We start from the raw sequence: 16,989 nt of genomic DNA, 5'->3' as shown, positions 1-16,989 counted from the left end.
ACAGTGGATGGCAATCCTCTTCTCCAGCGATTTCCAAATTTAAAACTTTCTATATGCCTCTAATAATTTTCCTCTGCACCCCTGCCTGCTGCTCCATTAACACCGGTGACTAGGGAAAAAACAAGCCCACCTTTGCTGTCCCATTTGCTCCACCTCAGCCGGCACATTCTCCCAAAAAGCTCTGTGACAGAGCAGCTGGGGATGGAGAGACAGCACTAAGCTTAGTGGGTAAATCACTCACTAACTGTGATGGTTAGTTTCAGCCACTACACAGATTGCACAATCACCTGAGAGTTGGCTCTCTAGGCAGGCCTATAAAGATCCTCTTAACTATGTTAACTGTTGGGTAGAGACCCAGCTTAATTGTGGATGGGACCATGCCACAGGCAGGGCATCCTGGATTGTATAAAACAGAAGACGCCAGCTGAGCAGTGGCCAGCACTCATTCATTGCTTACGGCTGTTTGACTAGGATGCAATGTCCCAGCTGTCCCAAGTTCCTGCCTCTGCGACTTTTTGGCCGTTGTAGACTAAGTCCTTTAGCTTCTCCCATCTGAGAGTTTATCAACTGAAACATCTGAAGAAGCAACTAAGACACTCTACCTGTGTGAGGTTGAGTTCAGATGTCCAGAACTGACATAAAGGTAGTAGGTGCATCTGTAATCCCTTCACTTCCACAAGGAGATGGGAGGCCGAGGCATGAGAGTCGAAGGGCCAGCTGGCCTGATATAAGCAGGAGCGAACAAGACCCTGCTTTAAAGAAGATGGAAGGACGGTAATGACTGACACCTGAGGTTGCTCTCTGACCTCCACATCATGACAGGTACATGCCTGAATGAACACACACACACATACACACACACATACACACACATCATGATGGCAGTGGGAGCAAGAGAACTGAGAGACTAAGAACACCCTGGGATCCGGGAGGCTCCCAAGCCCAGTCACACCTACCCTGTGTTCTGTGTCCGAGGTCATTGAATGGGGCCTTCCCTTTAAACCAGTTTGGGTTTCACAACTTGTCTGGGAAAAAAAATCAATTTGGAAAGGCATTTGGGGGGGAAAGCAAATAAAATTTTGTTACTGAATTTTATTTAGAGAAAAAATGTAGTACTTTCCATAAAAATGCAATTTGATTATATTGCAATTTCATTTCTAATCTGTATTTCCTATGCCAAAGCATTCTTTAATGGATCAGAAGCCCATAACTGCCAACTGCGGATTCTGCAGCAGCCTCCGGAAGCAACGTGGCTCTCATGTCTTCTCTCCCAGCTTTATGCCACTGGCAAGGCCCTGCCAGACTCTCGAAAGACTGTCAAATGTGACTAGGGGCTGGTTCTCAGATGCCCGAGCTTACAGACTGGGGAGCTTGGGCCTTTCAGACACTTCCTTGCTCAGCTCTGATTGCTCAAGAAGGAATAAGGGCTGAGCCCCTGGTGAACTCCTCTTTGATGCTGCCACACACCTAATCACAGTCTCACCCGTAGGGTTGGACTCCTGAGGCCAAGGTCAATGGAGAGAATGCTTCCCATCCCCCCAGACTGACAAGAAGAAAGGGTGTGGCATGGGAGCCATTCTGGAATTAAGAGCCACATCAGCAGGAGGCTGTAGCCTTTGCACAGCTAAGGGAGGATAGGGACAATTCCTGGAAGAAATCATTCCAAAGTGCTGGACAGCATCCCAGTGAGAAGACGGGTGATCTACTCCAACTGTGGCCTAACTCATGCTCTTGTGTGTGTGTGTGTGTGTGTGTGTGTGTGTGTGTGTGTGTGAGAGAGAGAGAGAGAGAGAGAGAGAGAGAAAGAGAACCAGAGGGTATCATCCTCAGGAATACCAACTACTTCTTTTGAGACAGGCTCTCTCATTGGCCAGTGAACCCCAAAGATCTGCTTGTCTCTGCTTCCCCTGTCTGTGCTGGGATTACAAACATGTTCATGTAGGTGCTGGGAATTGAACTCAGGTTCTCATGCTTGTAAGGTCAGGACTTTACCAACTGAGACACACTACACACACACACACACACACACACACACACACACATACACACACACCAGCTCCTTCACTCTCTTTTTTTTGTTGAAAACTTTCCCTGAGCCAAGCAGTGTATAAACACAAAGGTCCCATGAAGACTACAGAGCGAAAGTAAAGAAGACACATGTAAGGCTAGACTCACAGAGAACAAGCAACTGGAACGTGGTATATGTGGAGCCATGGGAAGCCTCCCTGAGAGGATGGAAAGTATAGAATGTTTGAAGATGGGTGATGAAGCAGGAGCCTGCTGGGACATGAAGAATGTCCCAGAAAGAATAAGTATCAGGGCACAGGCAGATGAGCCAGCAGCCCAGGCCTACAACCCCAGCCCTGATAGGCTTTGGTGGAAATCGGGCCCCAAACCCCGTCTCAATCCAGAGCGGAGACTCAGTGGAAGAGCCAACAGCTGGGCTGAGCCAACTGGCCTGTAACTGCCTGTGCCCTGGCTGCTCCCTGCTAAGGGCTAGGATCTTGTCTGTGGTGCACGTTACTGCTGAGGCCCATGCAGACCTCCGTGGTCAGTGCTGCAGCCTGAACCCACTTCTATGGGCTGTACTCCTTCTGGGAGCGAGGGGGCAACCTGATCTGAGTGGCCTGTGCTACCACCTGAGGCCACGGTGATGTTCAGACCTGTGCTGCCGCCAAGGGCCACATCTGGGTCTGATGGCCTACCACAGCCTGAGCTGAGGTCTGAGATCCCAGCAAAGGCCACGCTATGGTCTGTGATCTTTGCTGCCACCTTAGGCCCTGTCGGTCTCTAGGCTATGCTGCCACTGAGCTCCAGATTGATGTGAGTGGCTTGTACTGCCACATGAGACCGTGATGATGCTCAGGGTTGGGCTGCCTCAGAGGGCCTTGTCTGGGTCCAGGGTCCTCCTGCCGCAGGGGGCCATGTTTGTGATCTGTGCTGTTGCCTAAAACTGTGTAGCGGCTCATGACCCATGCTCCTTCTGACTGTGAAAATCAAGGAGGCCACATCTGCTGTGATATTCATGACAGCAGATGCATACCTGAGAGGGAGGGACGTGGAAGGCTTCTGTGGCAATTTTCATCCCCCCGACCATCCTCCCCCCAAAACAACAACAACAACAACAAAGGTAGCAGCTTAAAAAAAAAAAGAATAGATGTCAGGTGTGAAGGTTCTAAAGAGAATGCGAACAGGGTATACACACACATTACAATAAGTCAGGTGTCTAGAATTCGGACTCTTCCTTCTGCATGTTGTTCCCTTAGCCTATCCCATAATACCCTTTGTTTGATGATGACCTACTCACCTTTCATGATTCTACTCAAATGTGCTATCCACATTCACAGCCCTGTGCAGGTCACATCGAAGACACCGTGTTGTGGTACTACTTAGTGAAATTGTTGTCTATGGGTCTCACACTCTATATGTGAGGAGCTCCATAGCATGGTACATCTATGGCCAGGACTCAGCATTTATAATAGGTGCTCAATAAATCACATTGCATGTGTAGGATGAACACAATCTCAGTATGGTTTAGATGACAGGCCGGGAGGACTTCAGAGATGTTATTGGGTTGTAGGTCCCACATCAGTTCCACCACAGGGCATAGGTGCTTGGGGAGGTGGGACTGCCACCTGGGTGGGTGTGCTGACCATAGGGAAGCCCCAAGGTATTGCTCTGGGGCTGGGGAAGTGTAGTCTGAGTCATGGGAAAGTTGAACCTGGTTCAGGAGTCCCTGGGCCTAAGACGAGGCAGGAGCCATGGGGTTCTCAGGCTCTAGGGTTCCTGGGAGTCAAGGGAGAGCTGAGAACAACAGAGTGGGGGCCCGAGGGCTGGGCACAGTGTCTAGCCTGGGCCTGGAGGATAAGGGGAGCTCTGGCTAGTCCCAGCCAGGAAAGTCCTTGGCTTGACAGCAGGCTTGGTGGCAGTTGTAGCTCAAAATGCAGAGAGGCCTTCTACAAGAGACTAGGCTACGGCTCTGTAGGTGAAGGCCTTCTCCATGACTCCCCACAGCAGATCTTGATGAAGAGAGCCAGTCCATGTTTCCAGTTTATTATTGTCATGACAGAAAAATGGATGCGTAAAACCATACCCTACTTCTCAGGGTGGGCCAGAGATTACATACCTTTTGCAGGGAGGAATGTCTGGGAAGGGATGCTTTGGCAACACCTCCAGGACTCTAGGTACCTCATTATCATGGAGAACTCTGTTTTGAGCCTACTTGACTGTGGTCACAACTCTTTTCCTATTGTCTTGGTCTGAGATGTTAGGGATGCCTTATCTACATGTGGAAAGGCTTGGGGCATTGCCCTTATGTGACAGATGGCCACAAATCTATGGGGTGGGGGCTATAGCTACATGACCAGGGCCTGGTGCTGGGAGCAAGCACAGCTCCTACCATCCCTTCAGGGTCTCTGGGACTTCTTCAAGCTTTTGACTTGACCTTACCAGGCTTCCCCTCATGGTCCATGACCCTGCAAGATGTCCTTGTCACAGATGAGGCCCCTGGATGGGGCCATTGTCTTTGGAAAGATCTAGAATCACTGAAAAGCATCTGTCTATCAGAACCCAAGCTGTCTGCTAACTTTCATCAGAAATTTTTAAATGGAAAAATACTTTCAAAGATAGACCGTTCTGGAGTTGTGTGTGTGTGTGTGTGTGTGTGTGTTTGGTTGTACTACCATAATTAGAGGATTAGGGAGTCTTTTATGGGAACAGAACTATAATCATCATACTCTATTACAAGAAATTATATACAAATTACACAATTATAAAAAATTTGTTGCTTCCTCCACAATTATAACACCCTATGTACCTTCTGAGGAAAATTGCACCTCAGGTCTCACCCAGAGGGGGAAAGGACATCTAATTTGATGTTCTGAGGAAAATCATTTAGTTGGTGTCAGTAGTGGCAGTTGCTGACACAAGGACCCACTGGGTTATGACAGCTCTGTCCACCAAAGGGTTCTGAGCACCATATTGATATGTATAACTGCTTCCTGAGCCAGGCCTATGAGCCCCCACTGGAATCTGTGTGGAGGCCAGAAGACTTCAAAACCCAAACACAAATTTTTCTTCCATTTTCAGCCAAGCCACCAAAAGATTATACAAATGAATTATACGCCTAAAATGGGGTATCTTGGAGAAGAAGCCATTAACCAGCCCTCCAAACGATGACACATCTGTGTCCCAAAGCCCCCTTAGACCCAGAGCAGCCCAATGTTTTCGTGCTGCCAGATCTGAGATATTCCTGAGAACCTACTAAACTCCTAGACCCAGCCCCATGGGAATTCTGTCTTCTCTGAGTTAAGGACGGTCAACCTATTATCTTGGTTTCCTTTTTATTGCCAGGATAAGATACTCTGACAAAATCAACTCAAGGTATATAGATTGACACAAGCTAGAGTCATTTGAGAGAGGGAATCTCAGTTAAGAAAATTCCATCACCTTATAGGCCTGCAGACAAGCCTATGGCATTTCCTTGATTAATGGTTGCTGCGAAAGGGCTCAGTCCACTGTAGGCAGGGCTATCTCTTCACTGGTGGTCCTGGGCTGTATAAGAAAGCAAACTGAGCAAATCATGGAGAGCAAGCCAGTGAGCAGCATTCCTCTGTGGTCCTACTTTAGCACATGCCTTGAGTTCCTGCCCCGACTTCCCTCAGTGATGGATCATGACCCGGAGATTATAAGACAAAACAAACCCTCTCTTTCCCATATTGCTTTTGGTGATGGTCATTATCACAGCAATGAAACCTAAACAACCTAAAACAACCTCAAAGCCTGCCCCCAGAGAACCACTCCCTTCCAGAAAGGCTCCACATGCTAAAGGCTCTAAAACCTTTCCAAACATGGTCACCAGGTGGGGACCAAGCATTCAAACACTATCAGGGACATAGCGCACTCAAGCCTCAACACCCAGAAAATATAATCAGGCAAATATTTTGAGTCATGCACTCCTCTAGACTCTGGGGACACCATGAGAAGTAAAAAGCATGGGTAGCCGGTTTTCCATTGTTATGACAAAATACCTGAGTTCATTACTGAAAAAAAGAGGAACGATTTATTTCGTCTCAGAGTTTAAGGATTTCAATCCACAGTGGCTTGACCTTGTGGATATATAATACAATACGGTAGGTATGCAGGACAGAGGTGGCTACTTACATGGTTGCTGGGAAGTAATAAAAGAGGGGGAGGAAGGGACCAGGTCTTAATGTCTTCTTCAAGGGACATCCAATGACCTAACTTCCTTCCCAAGATTCCTCCAAAAGAGTCCACCACCTCCCAAAAGCACCACAGGCTGGTGCCCAAGCCTTCAAAACATCGACTTTTAGGGGTCTCCCAGACTCAGGCTGTAGTCCATGGTTCCTCCTTCTGAGAGTTTACAGTCTAACATCCATGAGATCTCTGTGAGGGACAGGCTCCCAGTGCCTTCCCAGTGTCCCCTCCTCCCAGCTTCACTTCCAATCCCTGTCATCTTGTGACAGTTACCATCATTAACAAAGGTCCCGTTCCATTCCATCTCCTTGGTTTCAACATGTGAATTTAGGAACAAACATGCATTCAGCCCAAGACATTTCATTTTGAGCCACTATTTTGTGATGTTGGAAGAAGACTTGGGTCCCCCATTGTCTCATATCCCAGTCAGCCTCCCATTTCCAGGAGCCAGGGAAAGTAAACACCAGAGCCCATCAAGGTTGGCCACGCTTAGCAGTTCTGTGGAGATCTCTGTATCCAGCCTCTTCTCTCCCATTATCAGGTGCATGTAATGCCACAGCTCTAAGAACTCACCAGCCAAGGGCTGCATCTGTACATCGTCTCCCTCCCCTCTGGAGTTACCATCACCACTCACGTTTAGTTCTGGCTCACCTTCATGGCTCATGGCTCCAGCACTTGGCATACCAGGCAGCACCCTCATCCCACACACAAGCACAAAGGGACAGGAAAGCACAGTCCTCTGCTGTCAAACGTCAACAGTAAAGGCAGACTTTGAAAGCCACAAGGCAGGAGTAATGGTTACTTTCCTCAGATCATCATGTTCAAGAGATTGTGCACAAACATAGGTTCTAGTCAAGCACATCTCTCCTAGAACAGCAGAGAGACCAGAGGCTCTAGCTCCACTATAGCCTCTTCCGCTTATTATCATCACTGATAATAAGGGAAGGGTAGGGAATGTCACCCAACCCAACACTGAAATTTGGCCCCTGCCTCAGCCAAACCCTGTGCTATAGTTTGATTGTATCCCTGCAAAGTTTATGTGTCAGACTCTCCCCAGATTTGTAAATGAACAGGAGTTGGAGGTGAGGCCTTTGGAAAGTGATTATAAGTGGGGCAGCATAATGAGATCAGTGGCTTCTAAAAGCAAGGAGACCTGGGATACTACGCTTGTTCTGTCTCCTACGTGGTGCCCTCTACTGTAGTGACAATTCTGGAAAGTTGGTTTCCTAAAAAAAAAAAATCACAGAAATATTATAATAATATGTTTTCATCTTAACTCCAGGTGTGGGATGTGGGGCTGCTTCAGACCGTCCACCGCAGCACTCGAAAAGGTGTGATTTCAACAGCTGCAGATAGTTTCTGTGTTTGTGTGACACTTGGAATTCTCGGGAATTTCTAGAGGGTATATAAATGTTAGGGCCCCCGAGAGGTGGGACGGGTTGCTGGTTAGTTGTTATTGGTTGATGTTGGCTGTTATTGGTCCCAGTTTGTTAAGCAGTAGTGTGTGGAGAAGCAACAACAAGAAGAAATTATATATCCTGACAGTGGAAATCCAACTTGCCCCAAGGACATTAACACCTCTAATCAACACCTCTAATAATAACGTCACCTCCTTTCCAACCCTTGACTTTATTCAGGGATCTCTTTTCTTTCCTCTCTATCCTTTTCTGTCTTTTTCCTAACATTAAGGAGTTGAAAGGGTGGAAGAAAAGGGGAGGAGAAGGATGAAAGAAATAAGAACCCACAACGCAGTAAAGACCTCCTCCATGGTGTGACCCAGGATAAAGTCCCCTCCAGATGCTGAGCAGATGCCACACCATGCTCTTCCCTTCCTTACCACCCAGAACCACAGAACAAGTGAACATCTAGGTTTATTAGTCTCCCAGCCTTGGGTACATTTTTATAGCAACTCCTTAAAAATGATCAGTCAAAATGGATGGCCAGATGGATATATGGTGTCTTAATAAAGGTTTTAATGCTATGAACAGACACCATGACCAAGGCAACTCTTATAAGGACAACATTTAATTGGGGATGACTTACAGGTTCAGAGGTTCAACCCATTATCATCAATGTGGGAGCATGGCCGTGCCCAGGCAGGCATGGTGCAGGAAGAGTTAAGAGTTTGAAATCTTGTTCAGAAGGCAAAGAGGAGAAGTCTGGATTCCAGGCAGCTAGGACAAGGGTCTTAAAGCCCACACCCACAGTGACACACTTCCCCCAACAAGGCCAAACCTATTTCAATAAGGCCACACCTCCTAATAGTGCCACTCACTGGGCCAAGCATATTCAAACCACCACATATGTATTCTTAGTATAGCTATTGTTCATCTAGGTCAGGCAAGAGAGACCACGGGGAGTATATGAGTTACTTTTCTCATTGCTGTGACCAAATACCTGGCAAGAAGCACCCTAAAGGAAGGAGGGTTCCTTTGGGCTCACTGTCTGAGGGTACAGGCCATCAAGGTAGGGAAGGCATGATGGCAAGAATGTGATACAGCTGGTCATATTCTGTCCGCTGCTGCTCAGATCACTTTCTGCATTTTATTCAGTGGAGAACCCACATTTAGGGATGGGGTCTTTCGACCTCCATTAACCTAATATAGAAACTCCTTCATAGACAGGTCAAGAGGTTGGTCTCCTAGGTGATTCTAGATCCATCAGTGTTAAGCATCCTAGGGAGAGAAGACAGAAAGTCCCCACTGAGAAACCTCTCATCACTAACTCCACCCCCAACAGTCTCTATATCCACTGGGCATCAAATGAATGTACATGAGTGTGCATGTACACACACAGGCAGATTTCTGAGCTACACCTTGGATTTAACAATCTAAATAGTACTGAGCCTGCCCAAAAGGGCACTCAATGTGAGAGGATCCCCAACACCCTAGTGTAAGTTCCTGAGACCAGACATCACTGTGAGCAGCTGAAGGGCCTGAAATACAAGATGATTAGGAAGAATTAGCAGAGGGCAAAAGGGGGGCTTGGAAAGTGCCATGGCAACAGTGGGCACATCTTTTGTGCAGCTCTCCTCTTTGTCCCTGTCAATGAATAGCGAAGGCATTACATAAGGGAGAACGTGCTTCATGCAGGGGCTACGCCAGCCCTGCTGGACAGCCAGGGACTGGGAGATGACCTATGAGAATCCTCCTCTTACTAGAAGGAAGGATGCAAGGAGCCTGGAGCTAAGGTCAACTTGAGCCAAGCATGGGGGAAACCCAGCTTATCCAATGTCCACACCCCAGATGCAGTCCCTCCACAGCCCTGCTGGAGAGCAAGACTTGATACGCAGATCATACCGCCACTTGCCCCAACAAAAGCACAGATTCTATTCTCCCTCTCAGAAGTAATGAAAAAGACAGACCCCCATCTCCTCCCTCATTTACATAAATTCTCCAAGAAAACTCAAGGCTTACCAAGGGCTAATGAGGAGTGAAAAATGGGAGCCCCGGCTTGTCAGAACCTATTTCTTTTTAAGATGCTGAATTTATCAACTCAATCTGAAGTGGGCGCCTCTGGCACTGCATAATTCATGCAGATGGGTTTTGGTGAGCCTCTCTGCAGGCTCTAGTCCCTGAGGCCAAGAGATGGTGTGGGCCAACTGCCTGTGACCCAAAGGGAGGTTGCCACCTTCCAGGGACCTTGTGAGTTAATTCAGTAGCATGGACTGGCAGAGTCCTTAAGGCACTGGAAAAAAAGAGTGACTCTAGCAGTGCCATTCTTGTTGGGGAACACTTGTCCCTTGGCATCCTCCCAGCATCTGTCTCTGTCACTGGGGAAGAAAAGTCTTCAAAAACCAAAAAAGATCTCTGGTAGCTGCAGGACTTATCTCCAAGTCATTACCTTCAGCTTTATACAGATTTCTAGCATATTCTAGATGGCAGGCTCTGCCCATTCCTTCACATTTAATTCAATGGGCACATATCAAGCGCGTGCGCACACACACACACACACACACACACACATGTATATAGCTCCATGGAAGAAATCAAATAGAAGTACAGTCTCAACCTTTCAATGAGAAAGTCAAAGTCACAGAGAGAAAACAACTTGTGCTGGTTGTTATTTTTGTCACTATGACACATTCCAGGGTTGGCTGGGAAGAGGGAACCTCAGATGAGAAAATGCCTCCATCAGATTGGCCTGTAAGCAAGTCTGTGGGGCAGTGTTTTGATTAATGATCGATGTAGAAAGGTCAGTCCACTGTGTGTGGTGTTACTCCTGAGCAGGTAAGCTGTCATTGTAAAAGAAAGGAGACTGGGCAAGGCATGAGGAGCAAGTCAGTAAGCAGCATCCCTCCATGGGTTCTGTCTATTTCAGTTCCTGTCTCTGGGTTCCTGCCTTGAGTTCCTGCTTTGATTTCCATGAATGACAGCCTATGACAAGGCATGTAAGCCAGATATACCATTTCCTTCCCAAGTTGCTTTTGGTCATGGCATTTATCACAGCAACAGAAAGTAACTAGAACACAGTTCTTCCCACCGTTGTGCTCACCGTGCTTTCCGTGCTCACCTACAAGAAGCAGGCACATGGTGCCATGGAACAACCCCCCCCCCCAGGATGCTACTCCAAAGCCAAGAACCTGAAGGAAACTTCTAGAGAAGGGGCCTAAGTACCCATACTGAAGACTGTTCTTACCACTGATGGGTAGTCTTATGTCAACTTGACACAGGGTAGAGTCACTCAGGATGAGGGAGCCTCAACTGAGAAAATACCTCCTTAAGATCCAGCTGTAGAATTTCTTAATTAGTGATTGATACTGGGAGAGCCCAACCCATTTCGGGTGGTACCACTCTTAGGCTGGTGGTCCTGAGCTCTATAAGAAAAAGGGCTGAAAAGACCATGTGAAGTAAGCCATAAAGCAGCAACCCCTTCATGCCCTCTGTAGCAGCCCCTGCCTCCAGGTTCATTTTCTATTTGAGTTCCAGTCCTGCCTTCCTTTGATGATAATCTGTGATGTGGAAGCATAAGCCAAGCAAACCCTTTCCTCCCCAAGTTGTTTTGGTCATGGTGTTTTGTCATAGCAACAATAACCCTAAGCCAACTTTTGTTTACAGAGAAAACAGAGGCTCATAAGTTTGTGCCATGCAACAAGCAAAATCTCCAAGACCCTGAACAGCATTTTCTTTTCCAAATCTGGAGTCTGGCTAAAGTCTAGCTCATGTCATTGGGTTACCTGCCCCAGACTGTATTCCATGTGTCTTGATAGGTGTACTTTTGTCCTTAGTCCTTATTCTGAAGCCCCTGTGCAGGCTCAGCAGCTACTTCGAGAGCCTTCTAAGTCTCATATCAAATGATACAAGATAGCCCATGCATTCAAAAAGCATACCGGGAGTTTCTGCTCACATCCTGCTGGCTAATGTTCCATTGGCCAAAGCAAGAATACCTGGAATAGCCTTGTCCTCTGCTACACCAAGGATGGCTAACTGTATTCCAGGATGGAGAAAAGATCCAGCCATGATACCTCCATCTGCCAGCTGAAAAGAGCTCCCATATGGCCGTGTTGTATAGCAATTTCCTCTAAAATGAAACATTCCCTTCCTGGAAGGAGGAAAGAGACTCATTAAGACTCAGGAAGTAAACAAAAGATGCCAGAAGCTCCTGAAATTGAAGACCCCCTCCTCAAGGTTACATAAGAGGTTAAAACCAGTGGCTAGGCAATAAAAATGGCCTCCAATGGAGCTGCCTGCAAGGCGTGCAGGGTGCTCCACGGAGCTTTCATGGGTCCTCACCCATGCTAGGGTGAGCCTCCCAATGATGCAGCTGCTTTAAAGTCACCCGTGTTCCTGTTAAGTAACTCCTTCACCCACAGTTCTGGAAGCCCAGTCTACTGACCCAGACCTGGCATAGTTGTTACTTTGGTCTGTCTTCAGTGTCCTATCTGAGGTGAATAGATGTTTGTTCGGTCTGTCCAGGAAAATCACATAACATAGAGCCCGGAAATGACCCCAGACATCAGTCATCATTCTGCTGACCCAGTGAACAGGCCATCTCTCTGGGCCTTGGTTTACTTAGCCATACAAACACTGGGCACCAGGTCTTTGCTTGTAAGAGTCATGCTCCGGAGACAGCTCAGGCAGTTCAGTGCTTGATCACCAAGTTAGAGGACCTGCCGTATTCCCTAGGCTTTCCCTGGGCAAGAAAAGTAGAACAGCTGAGGACAGCCAAGTATTCAGGAGGGGGCCACTTCCAGGCTCCAGTTGTAAATTGTGTAAATTTTACTGGATTTTGACTCTGTTGAAGACAGTCTCAAAGATGAAAGAGTAGAACTTCTTTCTCATAGCCTTTGAAGGATGGGTCTCTCTACAACTTCACACACACTCACACACACACACACACACACACACACACACACATGGATCCTGAGTATATTCTGTGTGAATGAGAAATGTCAATGTCTCCATCAAGACTGTCAAGATTTGGTCTTGTTGACATTCCACATTGAGTGGATAAGATCTCTCTCTCTCTCTCTCTCTCTCTCTCTCTCTCTCTCTCTCACACACACACACACACACACACACACACAACACACACACACACACACAAGTCCCAGGTTCCTCAGTGGCTAAGCACACACTGGCATTGCTGGGCAGTGCACTTAATCATAGAGGACACATCTTAGCAGTCTATGATGGTCTGTCACCACTTGTCACAGATGCTTAGTTCCCTTACTCACATCCTCTGATTGGCATGCGTTGACACTTCATTTTCAGATCAAAATGACAGCACAAGGCAAACGTATAAATAGGAATGGCGGTGGACACACAGAAAGCACATGCTTGCTCCTCCTGTTTACAGTAGAGGTCGTTTACAGGCTCTTCCCAGTTTAAGGTGAGGGTGCATGGCCCGTTCTTATGCACAGCAAATAGCTAAGAGAACATATTTTGTGGTATCCCTGCCTGGGCTCAGGTGACATGAGTACCCCTAAGAAAATCTATGTCAGCCACAGGGTATGCCCTCTGGTTTCTGGAAGCCCCTGGTAAGCACTCCCATCATCACCAATGTCACTCTGCCCCATGTTGGCACTCCAAGAGACCAGCCCCCAGGCCGGCTTCTCTCCCATTCTTACACATTCTGGGAAGCAGATACTCACACGTCCCTAAGGATCCCATTTTAGTACTGAGCGCCCATCACTGCAATCTGATTTTAGGCATTGCTGTGTAAACACACGACCCTTTAATTCCATTTCAATTCAATTATGCAAATCTAATCACACATTCCGCTTCAAACCATTTTTCTTTCCTCTCAAAATCTGTCTACCAATAGCCAACAGAACCCACCACCAATCCAGGAACTCAAAGTGAGCATAATCCTAGCGTCTTAATTAAAAACTGGGAAAGGCTATTGCTCCCTTCCTGAAGCAGCAAGTGCATTGACAACTCCAAAATATCAAGTCTCAGCGCCAGAGGCAGGACCAAGGACACTCTGCCAGGCACATTCCCACTCTGTTCCTGGGGTCTCAAGTGTCCAGGAAATACCTTGGGGCTTCTCTATATAGGGGAGCCCTGAGGTCCATGTTAACAGGCAGGAATGCAGGGCTCCATCCTCTATTATCTGCCAACGCCCCCACTTACCCATTCCACAGACTGGGGCTCCATGGAAACCTTGGCTTGAGAGTAATGGTATGTATGTGTGTGTGCATAAATATATGCGTGTGTGTATGTGTGTGTGTGTGTGTGTGTGTGTGTGTGTGTGTGTTTGAGTATGCATGTACACATGTCAGATAATGAACCTTATTCTAGAATGCTTGATATAGAAGATCCAAGGACAAAGAGGAATAAGCACAGTCCTCTGCAGCCAGGGAAGCCAGAGCCAGGATTGACATCCAAATGCTGTCTAATCAGAGGAGGGCTGGGATACTGGAACCTCAGAAGGTAACAGAGACAAGGCCATGGTCGGGCATTTCTTGCCCATGGCTCCTCTCTTGTCCACATGGGGACAAGGAGTGGAAGGTGCTGAGGACAGGGCCTCTCACACAGCCAACCTTCTCAGACTGCTCTCCCTGCAGGGAGGCCTGGAGACAGGGCAGCAGGACTTTTGAGGTAAGCCTGCAAAGTCTTAATATGACCTGTCTTAGCTTATTAACTGGAGATGGATAATATCTGACAAATGACAGGAGATAAATTGTTAAGCAATATGCAAATATGCCTGCAGCAGAAATGGAAAATTACTATACAGTAAAAAGCTTTTACGGCTGCAAGAAAATTCAGAGGTAATTTGTCTCTGCGTCTCCTCAAATTCCAATCTCGCTGTTAGCTGTGGCAGAATGCTACATCCGTTACCACTCCAATTAGATCACCATAAAGGGGCTCCTGCACAGGCTGCCGCTCAGATGGGCAGGCTGAGAGAAGATATTTACAATGTCAGGGTCAGGTTCAGCCACAGCAGCCCCGGGCTTGATGGTCTCCTTGGACAGTCACTTACACAAGAGCCCATATCAGATACCAGGAGAGTCTCTGCGAATGCAGGCCTTGTGATCTGCTTCATAGCCCTGCAGCGGGCTGGCTGGACCGTTCCCCATCAGCCATTTCTGTAAAACATTAGACAGGCTGTGCCACCTGCACAAATGATCACAGTCTGTCCTGGCCACATGGAGAAGGAATAGAAGAGGAAGTGGCTGGGGAAGTTTCCTGAAGTGGAACAGCTTTACAAAGGGAGATCTCACAGTTCCTAAACAATACACAGATCGAGTGACACTAGTCACAGATAAAACAGAATGCTGCAGGGTCCTGAGCAGAAGGGTGGGGAGGTTCAGGAGTCCTGCAAGGTCACTCACTGCAGGACCTGGTAGGCTTCTGGAGAACTGAGTCCCTGGTAATGTGGAAGAAATTGCCCATCCAAACAAGAGGCACTGGCTGCTCCAGAACATGGGGTTACACTGGTGGCAAGACTAGCTCTGCTCATTCCAGCTTCTCTCAGTCTTCCACTTAAGACAATGTAGGAACAACATCCCTGCAGGGAAATAGCTGTATTCTGTGTATGCATCTACATAGCCACCACTTACATGGGAGATAGCTGTCCTATGATGGGTGCAGTGATGGAGCAGCAGGGAAAATACAGGGCCATGACCAGCATGAGTAGGCTGCCAGAAGGATGTAGGGAGGCTTGGGCTGGAAAGCCCTGTGGGCTTAAACAGAGGGAAGTGGGATGCCTTCCCCATCACTGCCATCCCTGGCCCATAGCTCCCTTGTACCAAGTTTTACATTTGATTTTTTATTGTTTTGATGAGTGGTGTTATTGTTAAGAAGAAGAGACTGTGGTGGTGGCACATGCCTTTAATCCCAGCACTCAGGAGGCAGAGGTCAGCGGATCTCTGTAGGTTTGAGGCCAGCCTGGTCTACAGAGAGAGTTCCAGAACAGTCAGGGGTATACAGAGAAACTCTACCTTAAAAAGAAAAAAAAAAGAAGAAGAAGAGGAGGAGGAAGAGGAGGAGAAAGAGGAGGAGAAAGAAAGAAAGAAAGGGAGAGCGAGAGAAGAAGAAAGAGAGAAGAGAGGAGAGAGAGAGAGAGAGAGAGAGAGAGAGAGAGAGAGAGAGAGAGAGAGAGAGAGANAGAGAAGAGAGAAGAGAGAAGAGAGAAGAAGAAAGAGAGAAGAGAGGAGAGAGAGAGAGAGAGAGAGAGAGAGAGAGAGAGAGAGAGAGAGAGAGAGAGAGAGAAATTGGCCTAACCAATAGCTTTAGGTGAGTGACTGGTGGTTTGGGGGTTTCTATGAGTACAGCCCTAATAGCATATCTAAAGCAATAAATAGAGATCCCTTGAGAAAAACCTTGTTTCCTAGACCTCCTTACAGTCACAGTGACCAAGACACAAGACAGACTAACATGCACTATAATGCCATCCCTAAATCCCAGTTCCTCACCAAAGAGGGCCAAAATATTCATGTTCCTATGAAGAAAGGCCATAGCCAACTATGTCATGGTACAAATGCACAGATGCTCAAAGGGTCTTCTTCCGTGGAGGTCCGCAATCTAGCCACAATCAGGCACCATCACCAAGGTTGTATACCTGTCAATGCACCTTAAGGTTACTGAGAAGGGAATCAGATCTCAAAGTGGAAGGTCCTGCTTCATGCCAAATGTGGTGGTGTCAGATGGCCCACATGGGGCCCTGGTGGTACACATTGCCATCCTGGGGTGTAAGAGAGTTGAGAAGTAGTTTCCTGTGAGTTAAGTTGAAGCCTTCCATCCTGGAGAGAAGCTCTGTGAGAGTCATGGAGTCCCAAAGGGAGGTTCATTAAGACTAGGGAATCGAACAGTTTATGACTCTCAGGAGGGCCCTAAAACTAACCATGTGCACAAAACCCCTCCCTGACCAAAGTTATATAAACAGTAAGGACTGCTGATCCAGACCAGCTGGAGCTGCTTGCAAGACTCTTTGACCTGTTGAGCTGTCTGTAAGCCATCCAGAGAACTTCAGGAATCCAGGTTTTGTGACTTGTCACCCATGCTGGGTGGGCTTTCAGGAGTAGCGCTCTGTTTTGTCAACGTTCCTGTCAGGGATCCTCACCCATCCCTGTAAGGAGCCTCAGGAAGTGCGTGTTCATATTAAGACACATTGGCCATAGCTTCCTGAATAGGTAGGTCTCTACCAGCTCTGAAAATGAGAGTGATAACTGGCAGCCATAAAACATCTGTGCAGAGTAAGGAGTCAGTTAACAGAGTGAAGAGACAAAATACAGACTAGAAGGGAAAATCTTTGCCAGCTCGTCATCAGTGGATTGATAGCAACAGTATATGAAGAATTCACAAATGAAACGCCAAAAGAACAAGTAAT

Source organism: Mus caroli, chromosome 11 (genome assembly GCF_900094665.2).
Source record: "Mus caroli chromosome 11, CAROLI_EIJ_v1.1, whole genome shotgun sequence".
In the NCBI taxonomy this organism is placed as follows: Eukaryota; Metazoa; Chordata; class Mammalia; order Rodentia; family Muridae; genus Mus; species Mus caroli.
The sequence above is the reverse complement of the archived record's forward strand: the minus strand, read 5'-3'. Positions refer to the sequence as shown.